Below are 11,658 nucleotides of genomic sequence, written 5' to 3' on the forward strand. Positions count from 1 at the left end.
TATTTTTTTAGTTATTTTCTTAGCAGTTGCCTTGAGGATTACAATTAGCATCTTAACTAAAACAATCTAGGATGGATTAATACCAATTTAATTTCAATAGTGTACAAAGCCTTTGTTCCAATATAGCTTCATTCATTTCCCTCTTCTTTGTGCTATTGTTGCTGTGTGTCATAGTGTAGATTCCAACTCATAGCAACCCTATAGGACAGATCAGAACTGTCCCGTAGGGTTTCCAAGGAGTGGCTGGTGGATTCAAACCTCCAACCTTTTTTGATTAGCAGCCTGAGCTCTTAACCACTTTGCCACCAGGGTTTCTAGAGTTATTATTGTCACACAAATTACATTTTTGTACATTATAAATCTATCAGCAGAATTTTATAATTATTGTCTTATGAATTTGTCTTTTACGTCAAATAGTAAAAGTGTTATAAACAATATATTTATACTGTCTTTTATAGTTATCTATGTAGTTTTTTTTTTTATGTAGTTAGCATTAATGATGCTCTTTATTTCTTCATGTGGATTCACATTACTGCCAAGTATCCTTTCATTTCAGCCTGAAGGATTCCCTTTAGTATTTCTTGTGCAGAAAGTCTCCTAGTGAATAATTATTTTATTTTTTTGTTTGGGAATGTCTTAATTTGTCCTTCACTTTTGAAGGCTAGTTTTGTTGAATACAAATTTCTTGGTTGGCAGTCTTACCCTTTCAGCACTTTGAGTATGTTATTCTACTGCCTTCTGGTCTCTACAGATTCTGATGTGAAATCAACTATTAATCTTATCGAGAAATACTTGTACTTATCCCCCCCCCTTCTGCTTTCAAGATTAGGTTAGAGAAGAAACAAGGTATTTTCTAATTCCTCTTGTGATTTCTTTGTCAGATTTTGGCATAAGGGTAACAACTGGCTTCATATTGTGAGCTGGGAATAGTCTTGTCTATATTTTGGAATAGTTTGTGAAGGATTTGTATTAAAGGGCAGTGATTTTATGCTAATGATGGAGGAATAATTTGGAAAAGGAGGGTGACAATGGTTGTATAATGTAAAGAATGTAATCAAAGTCACTGAATTGTACATATAGAAATTGTTGAATTGGTGTATATTTTGCAGTGTACGTTGACAACAAAAACAAAAATAAAAAGACATTATTTTTAAAATTCTGAAAATGACAAGAAAAAATTCTTCACCCTTCACTTTTGACGGTTTGACTACGATGTGTGTCGGTGCAGATCTCTTTGATTTTACTGAGCTGTTCAGATGAATAGGTTAATGTTTTTCATCAGATTTTGGAAGTTTTAAGCCATTATTTCTTCATATAGTCTTTCTATTCTTTTCTCTGCTCTCTCTTTCTGACTCCCATTATGCATATGTTGGTATTCTTGGTGAGGTCCTGCAAATCTCTGAGATCTGAGATTCTGTTCTTTTTTTTTTTTTTTTCATTCTGTTTCCTTTGTTTTCCTCAGGCTAGATAATCTCAATTGACCTATCTTCAAGTTCACCAATTCTTTCTTCTGCCATCTCAAATCAGTTGCTGGGTTTCTCTAGTGATTTTTTCATTTCAGATTTGTCTTTTTCAACTCCAGCATTTCTATTTTTTTCATTTTTATAATTTCTATCTTTTATTTATAGTCTCTATTTGGTGAGACATGATTGTCATACTTTAATTCTTTAGACATGGTTTCCTTTAGTTCTTTGAATATATTTATAACAGCCGATTTAAAGTCTTTGTTTAGTAAGTCCAACATTTGCCTTCCTCAGGACGCTGTACACTGCTTTTTTCATGTGTGGGGGCCATGCTTTCCTGTTTCTTTGCATGTCTTTTAATTTTGTTTTTGAAAACTGGACATTTTAAATAATACATTTTGGCGACTCTGGAAATCAAACCCTCCCACACTTCCAGAGCTTGTTGCTGTTTAGTGACATTCCTGGGTTAATTCTGTAAGGCTGTCGTCTTTGTCATGTACAGCCACTGATGTCTATACTTAATTAGCTTAGACTTAGCTAATGATTAGACAGAAGTTTCTTTAAGTGCCTTGAAGTAATAAGTAATAAGTCTCCCATCCTTTGGCAGGGGGCTCTGTGTGTGGGGTTTGGGAGAGAACACTTCAATGCACCAGCAGTTTACAACTCTTTCTTAGACTTTCTGTCCTGCTGTGCAGAGCCTCAAGGTCAGCCATAGGTGAGTGATTAGGACCTTATAAGGACTCTTATGGGCATGAGCACACCCTGCACATGCACATAGCCTTCTAGAGTCACAGGAATACATTGAAGCTTTCCAAACCCCGTATGGACATCTCATTCCTCAATTTTCCTTTTAAGTTCTTTGGCCAGCCTCCTGCCTCATCCTGTATCACTGCCTCAGGCAGTCTGGTGTTAAACAAGTGCATCTGATTGTGCTTGACAATCATCCTGGGATAGGGCTTTTCTCCCTGAGTGAACTGGGTCAAGTCAAATAAACCGAAGCCCTGTGAATGGGGCTTTTCCAGGGAGCTGCCAGACAGGTCAAATAGTGACAATTCTTTGGAAGACAGGGCAAATTTGCAACTTTTTAAAAGACCACACTTGAATAGCCTTATTCATACCTGCACCTGATTTAAACCATGAGGTCCTGGATTTCAAGCTGACGCAGTAATGGGATAAGCCTTGGGAGTCTTGGGGAAGAGGATGAGTGCATTTTTCATGTGGGATGGATGTGAATTTTGTCTAGAGAATGGACCATGGCATATTGTATTTTGCAAAGATAGTCACAACAATATCTCCCATTCCACATGCTTTTCTTACAATATCACCTTGATGTTCTTTCCATTGAGTGGTGGGGTCTATGTCCCATCTACTTGAACCTCAATGGACCCCTGTGTCTGCCTCAACCAATATAGTAAGTCAGAAGTGATGCTATGTCATTTCTAAGATTAAATAATAGAAGTGCCATGCATGCCTGTCTTGCTTTTCAGGAGCACTCGCTCTTGGAACCCAGCCACCATGCTGTAAGAAAGCCCAAACTAGCTTACATGGAGAGGCCACATATAGGTTTTCTGGCCAACAGCCCTTGCCAAAGGTCAGCATCAACCATAAGACATGTGACTTTTGACAGCTCCAGATTATTCTAGACCCCAGCTGCTGACTCATTCCCAACCTTCAAATCTTTCCAGTTGAGTCCCCAAACATTGCAGAGAAGAGAAAAGACATCTGTTTTATGCCTGGTCTAAATTTCTGAACCACAGAAACTGTGAGACAATGAAACAATTGTTGTGGTTTTAAGCCACTAAGCTTTTTGTTTTTGTTGGGTTTGGGTGTGTGTGTGTACATGTGTGTGCTTTAGGTGAAAGTTTACACAGCGAATTAGTTTCTTATTCAAAAATTTATATGTGACTTTGGTTGCAATCCTGCAATATGTCAGCACTCTCCCCCTTCCCACCCTGGGTTCCCCATTTCCATTTGTCCAGTTTTTTTGTCTTTGCTTTTGAGCAGGTGTTGCCTATTTGCTTTCACATACTTGACTGATCTAAGAAGCACATTCCTCACATGTGTTATTGTTTATTTTATAGGCCTGTCTAATCTTTGGCTGAAGGGTAAATTTTGAGAGTGGCTTCAGTTCTGAGTTAGAAGGGTGTCTGGGGGCCGTAGTCTCAGGGTTCCTCCAGTCTCTGTCAGACAAATAGGTCTGGTTTTTTTCATGAATTTGAATTTCGTTTTACATTTTTCTCCTACACTGTCTGAGACCCTCTGTTGTGATCCTCATCAGAGCTGTCGGTAGTAGTACCTGGGCATCATCTAGTTCTTCTGAACTCAAGCTTGTGGAGGCTGTGGTTCATGTGGTCCATTAGTCCTTCGGACTAATATTTTCCTTTTGTTTTCTTCATTCTCCTTCACTCTGGGATGGGACTAATAGATGTATCTTAGATGACTGCTCGCGAGCTTTTGAGACCCCAGACGCTACTCACCAAAATAAATGTAGAACATATTCTTTATAAACTATGTTATGTCAGTTGACTTAGATGTGCCCTGAGACCACGGTCCCTAGCCCTCAGCTCCAGCAACTCGGTCCCCCGAGGTGTCTGGTTGCATCTAGGAAGCTTCCATGACTGTGGCCCATGTGTGCTCTATTATGTATATGAATATACATGCTGCACATACATAAATATGTATATAAAAACATCCACTGGTGTAATCCTATACACCCTCCTTCCCCTATTCAGCATACGTATCCTTCTATGTATCTGCTTTTAAGTTATTACTTGTTTTTACTGTTGTTGTAGGGTTTTATACGCTATAGTATTTACTGTGGTTGCCTCTTTTTTTTTTTTCTTGTGCTCCTCTAAGTGTCTTCCTTTGCCTTAGTCATGTTGTGCTGACTAAGTTTCGAGATGACTGGTTATGCAGCAATAGGTAACTGGAACATATGCCTAAACAATATGGGTTTAAAACCCCTATTTCTGGGCATTTGGGTTATCGCCTTTTTTTTTTCTTCCTATTGCTGCTATGAACATTCTTGTACATTTCTCCTAGTATATGTGTAAAAGATTGAACACCCCTTCGTATGTTTATTAGCCATATATATTTCCTCTTCTTTGAAATCCCTGTTCGTGTCTTTTACCCATTTTCCTAATGAGTTGTTTATCCTCTTTTTATTGAATTCTAGTTCTGTATCCTTGATATTAATCTTCTGCCAGTTATATGCATGCCAAATATCTTCTCCCATTTTGCAAATTGTCTCCAAGATGTTTGATAAACAGAAATTATTTATTTTACTATAATCAAAGTATGGTAATTTGTGTGTGTGTGTGTGTGTGTGTTGTTCAACAATAAACTATTCTTTTCATGCCAGAGCATCAATGCAGGGGGGTAGTCCTTTCTAAAACTTCCATTTTAATTAAAAAATTGTTAAAACCTATTTTATTGTCCACAAAGGGCCCCGTGCATGAAATTCTATGCTTTACATAGGACCTGGGGTCCCTCCAGAGAGACAAACCCACCCACCCCAGACCCAGGCCCCTCTCTCTTTCTTTCAGCCTCCTCACCTTCTTCCCTCCAGCAATGTAATAAGAGATGGCACCATTAATCACTCCTAAGAGCTGTCAGGTGGGCGAGGGTTGGGACAGTGAAAAAGAGCCCAAGGGAAGGAGCTGGAGTTCAGAAATACCAAGAGGCAGGAGTAGCCCTCCCCTGTCAGAAGAACATGTGCAAGTTCCAACAGAGAGTAATAAGGGGTGCTGAGGAACTTGAAATGTAGGAAAAACGATGATATAATAATGGGACAGGATGTGCACTAGAGGCTTGCTCGAGCTAAGGTAGAAAAGACTGTGCTTTCGAAGAAAGAGATACCTTTCTCAGAAAGGCCCTGTTGAGGCAAGGGACAATGAGTGACTCTCCAAGAGAACCAGTAACTGGAGTGAACTGCACATCTGCACAATCTGCACAGGCCCTTAAAGATGAGTGTGAGAATGAAAGGCAGGGGGCAGACGGGAGAGAAAGAAACAGAGGGTGTTTGAGCCCAAAGGCTATCTATAGACAGTGTTCGGACCTAGAAGCTGTCACTCACTGATCACAGGCTTTCAGGGCCTCCTTTGCTTCACAACCCCAGGATAAAATTTATTTTCCTTCCATGAAAGAAAAATAAAAGGTGCAGGGGGGAGGCTTTCAAAACATAACCAGAAGACGTCTACCCATGTTCTCAAGATGAGCCAGGCTGCAGGGAATTCTCAAAGTCTGTGTTCCCCTCAATCAGGTGATTCACTAAATCTTATTTGAAGAGTTTAGACTTCACCTTCAGTTAATATTTGGTTTTGACACTTTCTGTCATCTCTACTTAAAACAGAAGTAATAATCAGTAACTGCTGTCAGAGACTGGGGTTTTGGTAAACCTCCTACCCCAAGTCAGCCCCCACTGCCCTCTTTCTTCTCCCCTAGTATCCCAGAAAGACAGCCTCCTTGTGCTGAGCACTGAACTGAGAGCCAAAAGAGCCAGATTCTGTCCCAAGTCTTCCATTAATTAGCCCTGCAGCTCTGGTCAGATTATTTCACCTCTCTGTGCCCTTTTCTTCATCTATCTAACAAAAGAGTTGGCCCCCTCAAAAGTTCTGAGATGAGGTACAAGCTAGGAAATTGAAAGGCCATCGGACAGACAGAAAGGGGTCCAGGTCTGCCCTTTATCCTGTACCTTATGCTTCAGGAAAGTGTAAAATGAGCCTCTGTGCCCTGCAAAGCACCCAGAGGAAGCCTACTTAGCTCAGGGCAAATCTGCCAGCCCTTTGGGCATCTCTAGACCTGTGATCCACGGGAAGTATTTTTCAAGGTTTCCCTTCCCCTCACCTGCCAATTGCCACTTCAGGAAATGTGGTTCTTCAAGCAAGGAGATAGCACTAGACACAGCTCATTCATTGTATTTCCTTTCCAGGAAAGGGAGCCCTACACCCAAACTGCTCACAGCACGCCCAGCCCCTCAGGCCCTACTTGAGATATTGTGTGAGTACACAACAAGGCCTACCCTAGAGCATCATGGTGGGCTGACCATCAGACACAGGAGCAGGGTGAGGAGAGCATGAGCCCTGCCATCAAGGGGCTCCCAATCAAATGAAGAAATCATAAGTTGAGCCCTTCAGAATCTACTAACCTAAAAAGGCAAGGCAGTGACCCTGTTGTCAAGGAACCTGTCTTAGGAAGTTCAGAAAGTTCCTGAGCTCAGGAGGCCCCTCTGATGGGGCAGATCAGGATAGTGTTGCCAGATTTAGCAAATAAGAATATAAGATACCCAGTTTAATTTAAATTTCAGATAATCAGTGAGTAATTTTTTAGTATAGTATATTGAATGAGACATAAACCAACATCAAACCTGCTGGTGTTGATTCGACTCATAGCGACCCTATAAGACACAGTAGAACTTGCTAACCTGAAATTCAAACTTAACTGGCTTCCTGCATTTTCTCTGGCGACCACAGAAGAGAACAAAGTCACAGGCTCAAACCTAAGTCCATGGTCCCTGTATGGGGTAATATGTGAGCAGGTAGAAATAAAAAAGTCACAACCCAAGTCATAATGCTGAGAAGACCAAACATAAAAAGTTGCTCAGAGTCAGCAGGGTGCTGCCGGGTCTGATTGGCTGCCCAGAAACACACAGGTCACCTGGAATGCCTCAGACACTGACCCATCCTTGGCATAGGCTGCTGCTGGCTATGTCCCTGTGTGGGAGACAGAGTTTGGGACCCTGGGGAAGAACTAGGTCCAGGGGTTTGGCAACCAGCTGCCTCCTCTAGAGCCAATGACTGGGCCAGAGCACACTGGGGAGAGGAGGGAACACAGGCCAAGATCGGGGAATGCAGATGGGTGCCCAGGGGACAGCATGTGCTTTCAAAATGACGAGTGACAGGGAGTCTTTGTTGTCAGGAAAGACTGCTGCTAAGGGTGCCGGGAACCTGGGAACCTGAGAGCCGGGGAAGCTGAAAAACAGGAAATGGGTGCCATCTGGGGCTGAAGCCGAAGTCTCCAAAGGCCTGAGCTCCCAGGATGCTGGATAACTGAGGGCCAGAGTGAGATTGCCTTTTCCGAGGAGCCTGGCAGTCCTGCACCCGGAAGTCCTCAGGCAGCATCCACTACACCACTGGGAACGGTTCCAGGCCTTCTGTCAGTCAATGAGGCCCACAGAGATGTGGCAGAAAAGCAGAGGAGATTCTCCAGGTCAAGAATCACTTTGAATTCTCTAACCACTGTTCTCCACCAGGTCAATTAACTCAGAGCACCTCTTGTAAAAGACCTCCATCAAAGGAAAGTCAAAAGTTCCGTCTTTTAAGACGGGACAAGACCCAGCCTTTCGAAAGGCAGCTTTTCAGAGACTCAAGCCTGAGCCTTGAGAACTGCCAATACTAGCCAGCTAACAGACAGAAGGCTGAGGTCTGGGCAACTGCCTGGCACTCACCTCTTCCCCAGCTCAGGCCTTCTCTTCCTCCCTTCTTCCTGAGCTTTGGGCACCAGGCTCCTAGTCCTGGGTGTCCTACTGCAAGGAAGACTGAAACCTCTGAAATCACAGAACATCTGGAGCCAAAGCTAGCTCTCATCACTGCTGAGGGTGCCACCTAGCTCTGCCTGCTTGAGGAGGACCTGGGGTAGCCTTAACAACAGCAACAACAATAACCACTACTGTTATTTATGGAAACCCTAGTTTCATAGTGGTTAAGAGCTACAGCTACTAACCAAAAGTCAGCAGTTCAAATCTACCAGGTGCTCCTTGGAAACTCTATGGGGCAGTTCTACTTTGTCCTATAGTTTCGCTATAGGGTCACTATGAGTCAGAATCAACTCAATGACTACAAGTTTTTTTGTTTTGGGTTGGGTTTTATTATTACTACTCATGAACCACTAGCGGTATGTCTGGCAATGTTAAGCACCTTACATGTTGCCTCGGTTAGTGCACAAACGACCCTGTGAAGTGAGCACTGTTGACTCCATTTTACAGATGAAGACACTGCAGCTGTGGGCATCTACCTATCTGAACACTTAGCATTCAGGGGCACAGGAGACCAGTGAGATAAAATCTCAGAGTTTGGAATTGATCCTTGCAGTTAAATCCCTGACTCAGCCTGGAAGAACAGAATCAGCACAGATGAGTCCTTGCAAAGCTGCTCTCTGACAGCAGGGGGCGCCAATGCCTGAGAAAAGCTACTTGCAGCAGAAAATCCGGAGAACTGATGCAGAGTAATGTTGCAGAAGGAAGAAGACGATTGATCTCTAGGGACTATGGGACCCAGGAAAGAAACTCAAAATAAAACTTGCCTGTGATTCAGTCAGCTCAAACCAGATTTAGCCAGTGTTCTATCCCAGGGACTTGAGCCTTCTTATTAGCTTCCCTAGAATTCAGCGAATGTCCCATGGGGACAACCAACCTTGCCTTTGGGGCTTCTCTGGTTTCAAATCACCAAAAGCTCCCTGGTTTCTCTTTCCCTCAGTGGAGCCTCTGCTCCCACAGGTCAGGCCCACACCCACACTCAGAACAGGCAAATGGCCCCAGGGATGAAAAGGACGAGGGATGGGCTCATCTGGGAAAGGCTCTTCCTTCTCCAGAACTTTAGTCCATCTAGTACTAGTTGCTTCCACTGGGCTCCAACACCGTTAAGTATGTGATTTTTTAATTTGTTCGGTTTTTTTTTCTCAGTTATTGCGGTAGTAATAGCGGTCTGTTGCAACTTTTCACATCCTGTCCAGGAAACGTCTCTAAGTCTCCATTTCCTCATCTGTAAAACAAAGAAGATAATGTAATCCTTAAATGAGAAGTACGTAAATCAGCCAGCACAGTGCCTGCAACGTGGTCCCCATTGCCTTCTAGTGGATTCCGACTCACAGTGTCCCTAAAGGGCGGGGTAGTACTGCCCCGTAGGGTTTCCAAGGCTGTAAATCTTTACGGGAGCAGACTGCCACACCTTCCTCCTGTAAAGTGGCTGGTGGGTTTGAACCACCAGCTTCTCAGTTAGCAGCTGAGCACTGAGGATTAAATGAGATAACATATGTGAAGCCCTTAGCTCCGGGCCAGCTCTTGGTAGGTACTCAGTATAACTTGTACCAGTTAACCATGTGTATCAGAGTAGAACTGTGTTCTATAGAGTTTTCAATAGCTGGTTTTTTAGAAGTACATCTCCAGGCCTTTCTTCCAAGGTGCCTCAGGGTAGATTCGACCCTCCAACCCTTTGGCTAGTAGCCAAGGGCATTAACTACTTGCATCACCCAGGGGCTCTACTGTAACTAGTAGTACATCTCTATTTCACTTACTAGATAATGTCAGGGTCAGCAGAGTAAGGCATACAGTATTTGGAAAATGCCTCCAAAAGACCGAATATTATAATGACTATCAGAAAGGTATAAAGTAATGTTAAGTATGTCTAACATTTTATGTTACTTTAGCAATTTTTCAAGTGCTTTTGATATTCATTATCTCTTTGCATCCTTACCACCACAAGGTGATGTAGTAGAAAAGATATTATCCCCATAATAAAGATGAGGAAACTAAGGTTCAGTGAGATTAAATGAACTAGCCAATGACCATCTAGCTACTCAGGGGTACAACCGGAAAAAGAATTAATCTTCAGACCCCTCATTCCTGCCTTCAAGGATATAATAATTCTGTTATGAAATGGGCCTCAGTAGGACTACATAATTAAGTGGTATAAGGCGGATGTTAGGCAGGGGGTACCATAGGTCAGAGAATGGCGAGCTGTAGGAAAGTAAAAACTCTGTTCATATGTTTGATTAAACCATTCCAGTGACGGTTACCTAGAGCAGACAAAATCCTCAAAGGGAACAGGTGAAGCTCAGAAATCTTGGTGGGAGAGGTAGGCTGGGAACTCAGGTTCGTATCTCAGATGGTCTGACTAGGTCAGATCGCACATTTACTTATTTATTCCACAAAATGTTTTGGGCTATTTCCACATAGCAGGCACTGTGGTAGACATCAGAATACAGTGGTGGATAAAAACACAGCTTCAACACTCATGGGGCTCACAGTCTAGTGAAGGAGACAGACATTGATTGAATAATTGACACATAGATAATTACAAATTGAGATAACTGCTATGATGGGAAAGTACCTGATGTGTTAAAAGAGCTCCTCACCCAATGGACCTGGCAAGGAAGGCGGATTTAAGAGTGCTGCAGGCAGAGGGGAGCACGTGTGAAGACCCCTCGGCGACAGAACACGGAACGCTTGAAGAAGGGAAAGAAGGCGAGCAAAGTTGAAAAGTGATGGAGAAGGTGGAGTGAGATCAGGCCGGAGAGCCCACCAAGGGCCCAACCTGGCTGGACTTTGTGGGCGGTGGCTGGGATTTGAGTTCTATTCTAACAGAAATGTGAAGCCAGTAAAGAGCTTTCAACAGGGATGAAGACTAGAAAAGGACTCAGAAAGGGGAGTAAAGGGTGGCTTTTTCAGGTCCTTTATTGTAAGCAACAGTAACAAACTCTGGCTCACTTTAAAAAAAAAAAAAAACTAATTTATTGGATGAAAATTGTAGCATTAAAGGAAGCTAAGCCTCGAGAAGGACAATAACAAAGGTAGTACGAAAGGTCCAGGTGGCAGGGATTAAGAGACTATCACCACTATCAGAGCAAGTTTGCTCCAACCATTCCAGTCGCTGCACTTTTCAAGATTAAAATTCCACAGAGATAGACTCTGATAGGCTCAGTGTGGCCAGAAGAGAGAAAGACACGTGAACTGACAGTCTCTGGGTAAGATATTTTACAAGGGGGAGCTGTGCTCCCCAAAGGACAGCCACAATGCAGTTGGGGTGATGTTTCCAAAAACATGAGAAGGGATTCTGGACAGAGAAAATAACCAAGATATCCACTATAGATTTTAGAAGGAAAGTTATAGAATTGAGACAGAGCCCCCACAGTGCTGTATTAAAAATCATGTTTTCTTGCCTGGTTTCCTCCCCTACAGTGTTGTATTGAAAAATCCTGTTTCCTTTGCTGGCCTTCCCCTTCCTCATCAGCTTTGCATTTGTATCCTGCTTTTGCTTTGAGGTTGTACGTAAACCCCATTGCGCCTGAGTAGTACCATTAAGAACGTTGTTGACGACTGAGAACGTTGTTGATGATTGAGAACGTTGTTGATGTAACTTGTATGAACTCCCTACTTGTAAACCCCTTTAAAAGTAATTTGCCTGCCCGCCCTTCACAAGCA

The sequence above is a fragment of the Elephas maximus genome, chromosome 3 (assembly GCF_024166365.1).
Source record: "Elephas maximus indicus isolate mEleMax1 chromosome 3, mEleMax1 primary haplotype, whole genome shotgun sequence".
In the NCBI taxonomy this organism is placed as follows: domain Eukaryota; kingdom Metazoa; phylum Chordata; class Mammalia; order Proboscidea; family Elephantidae; genus Elephas; species Elephas maximus.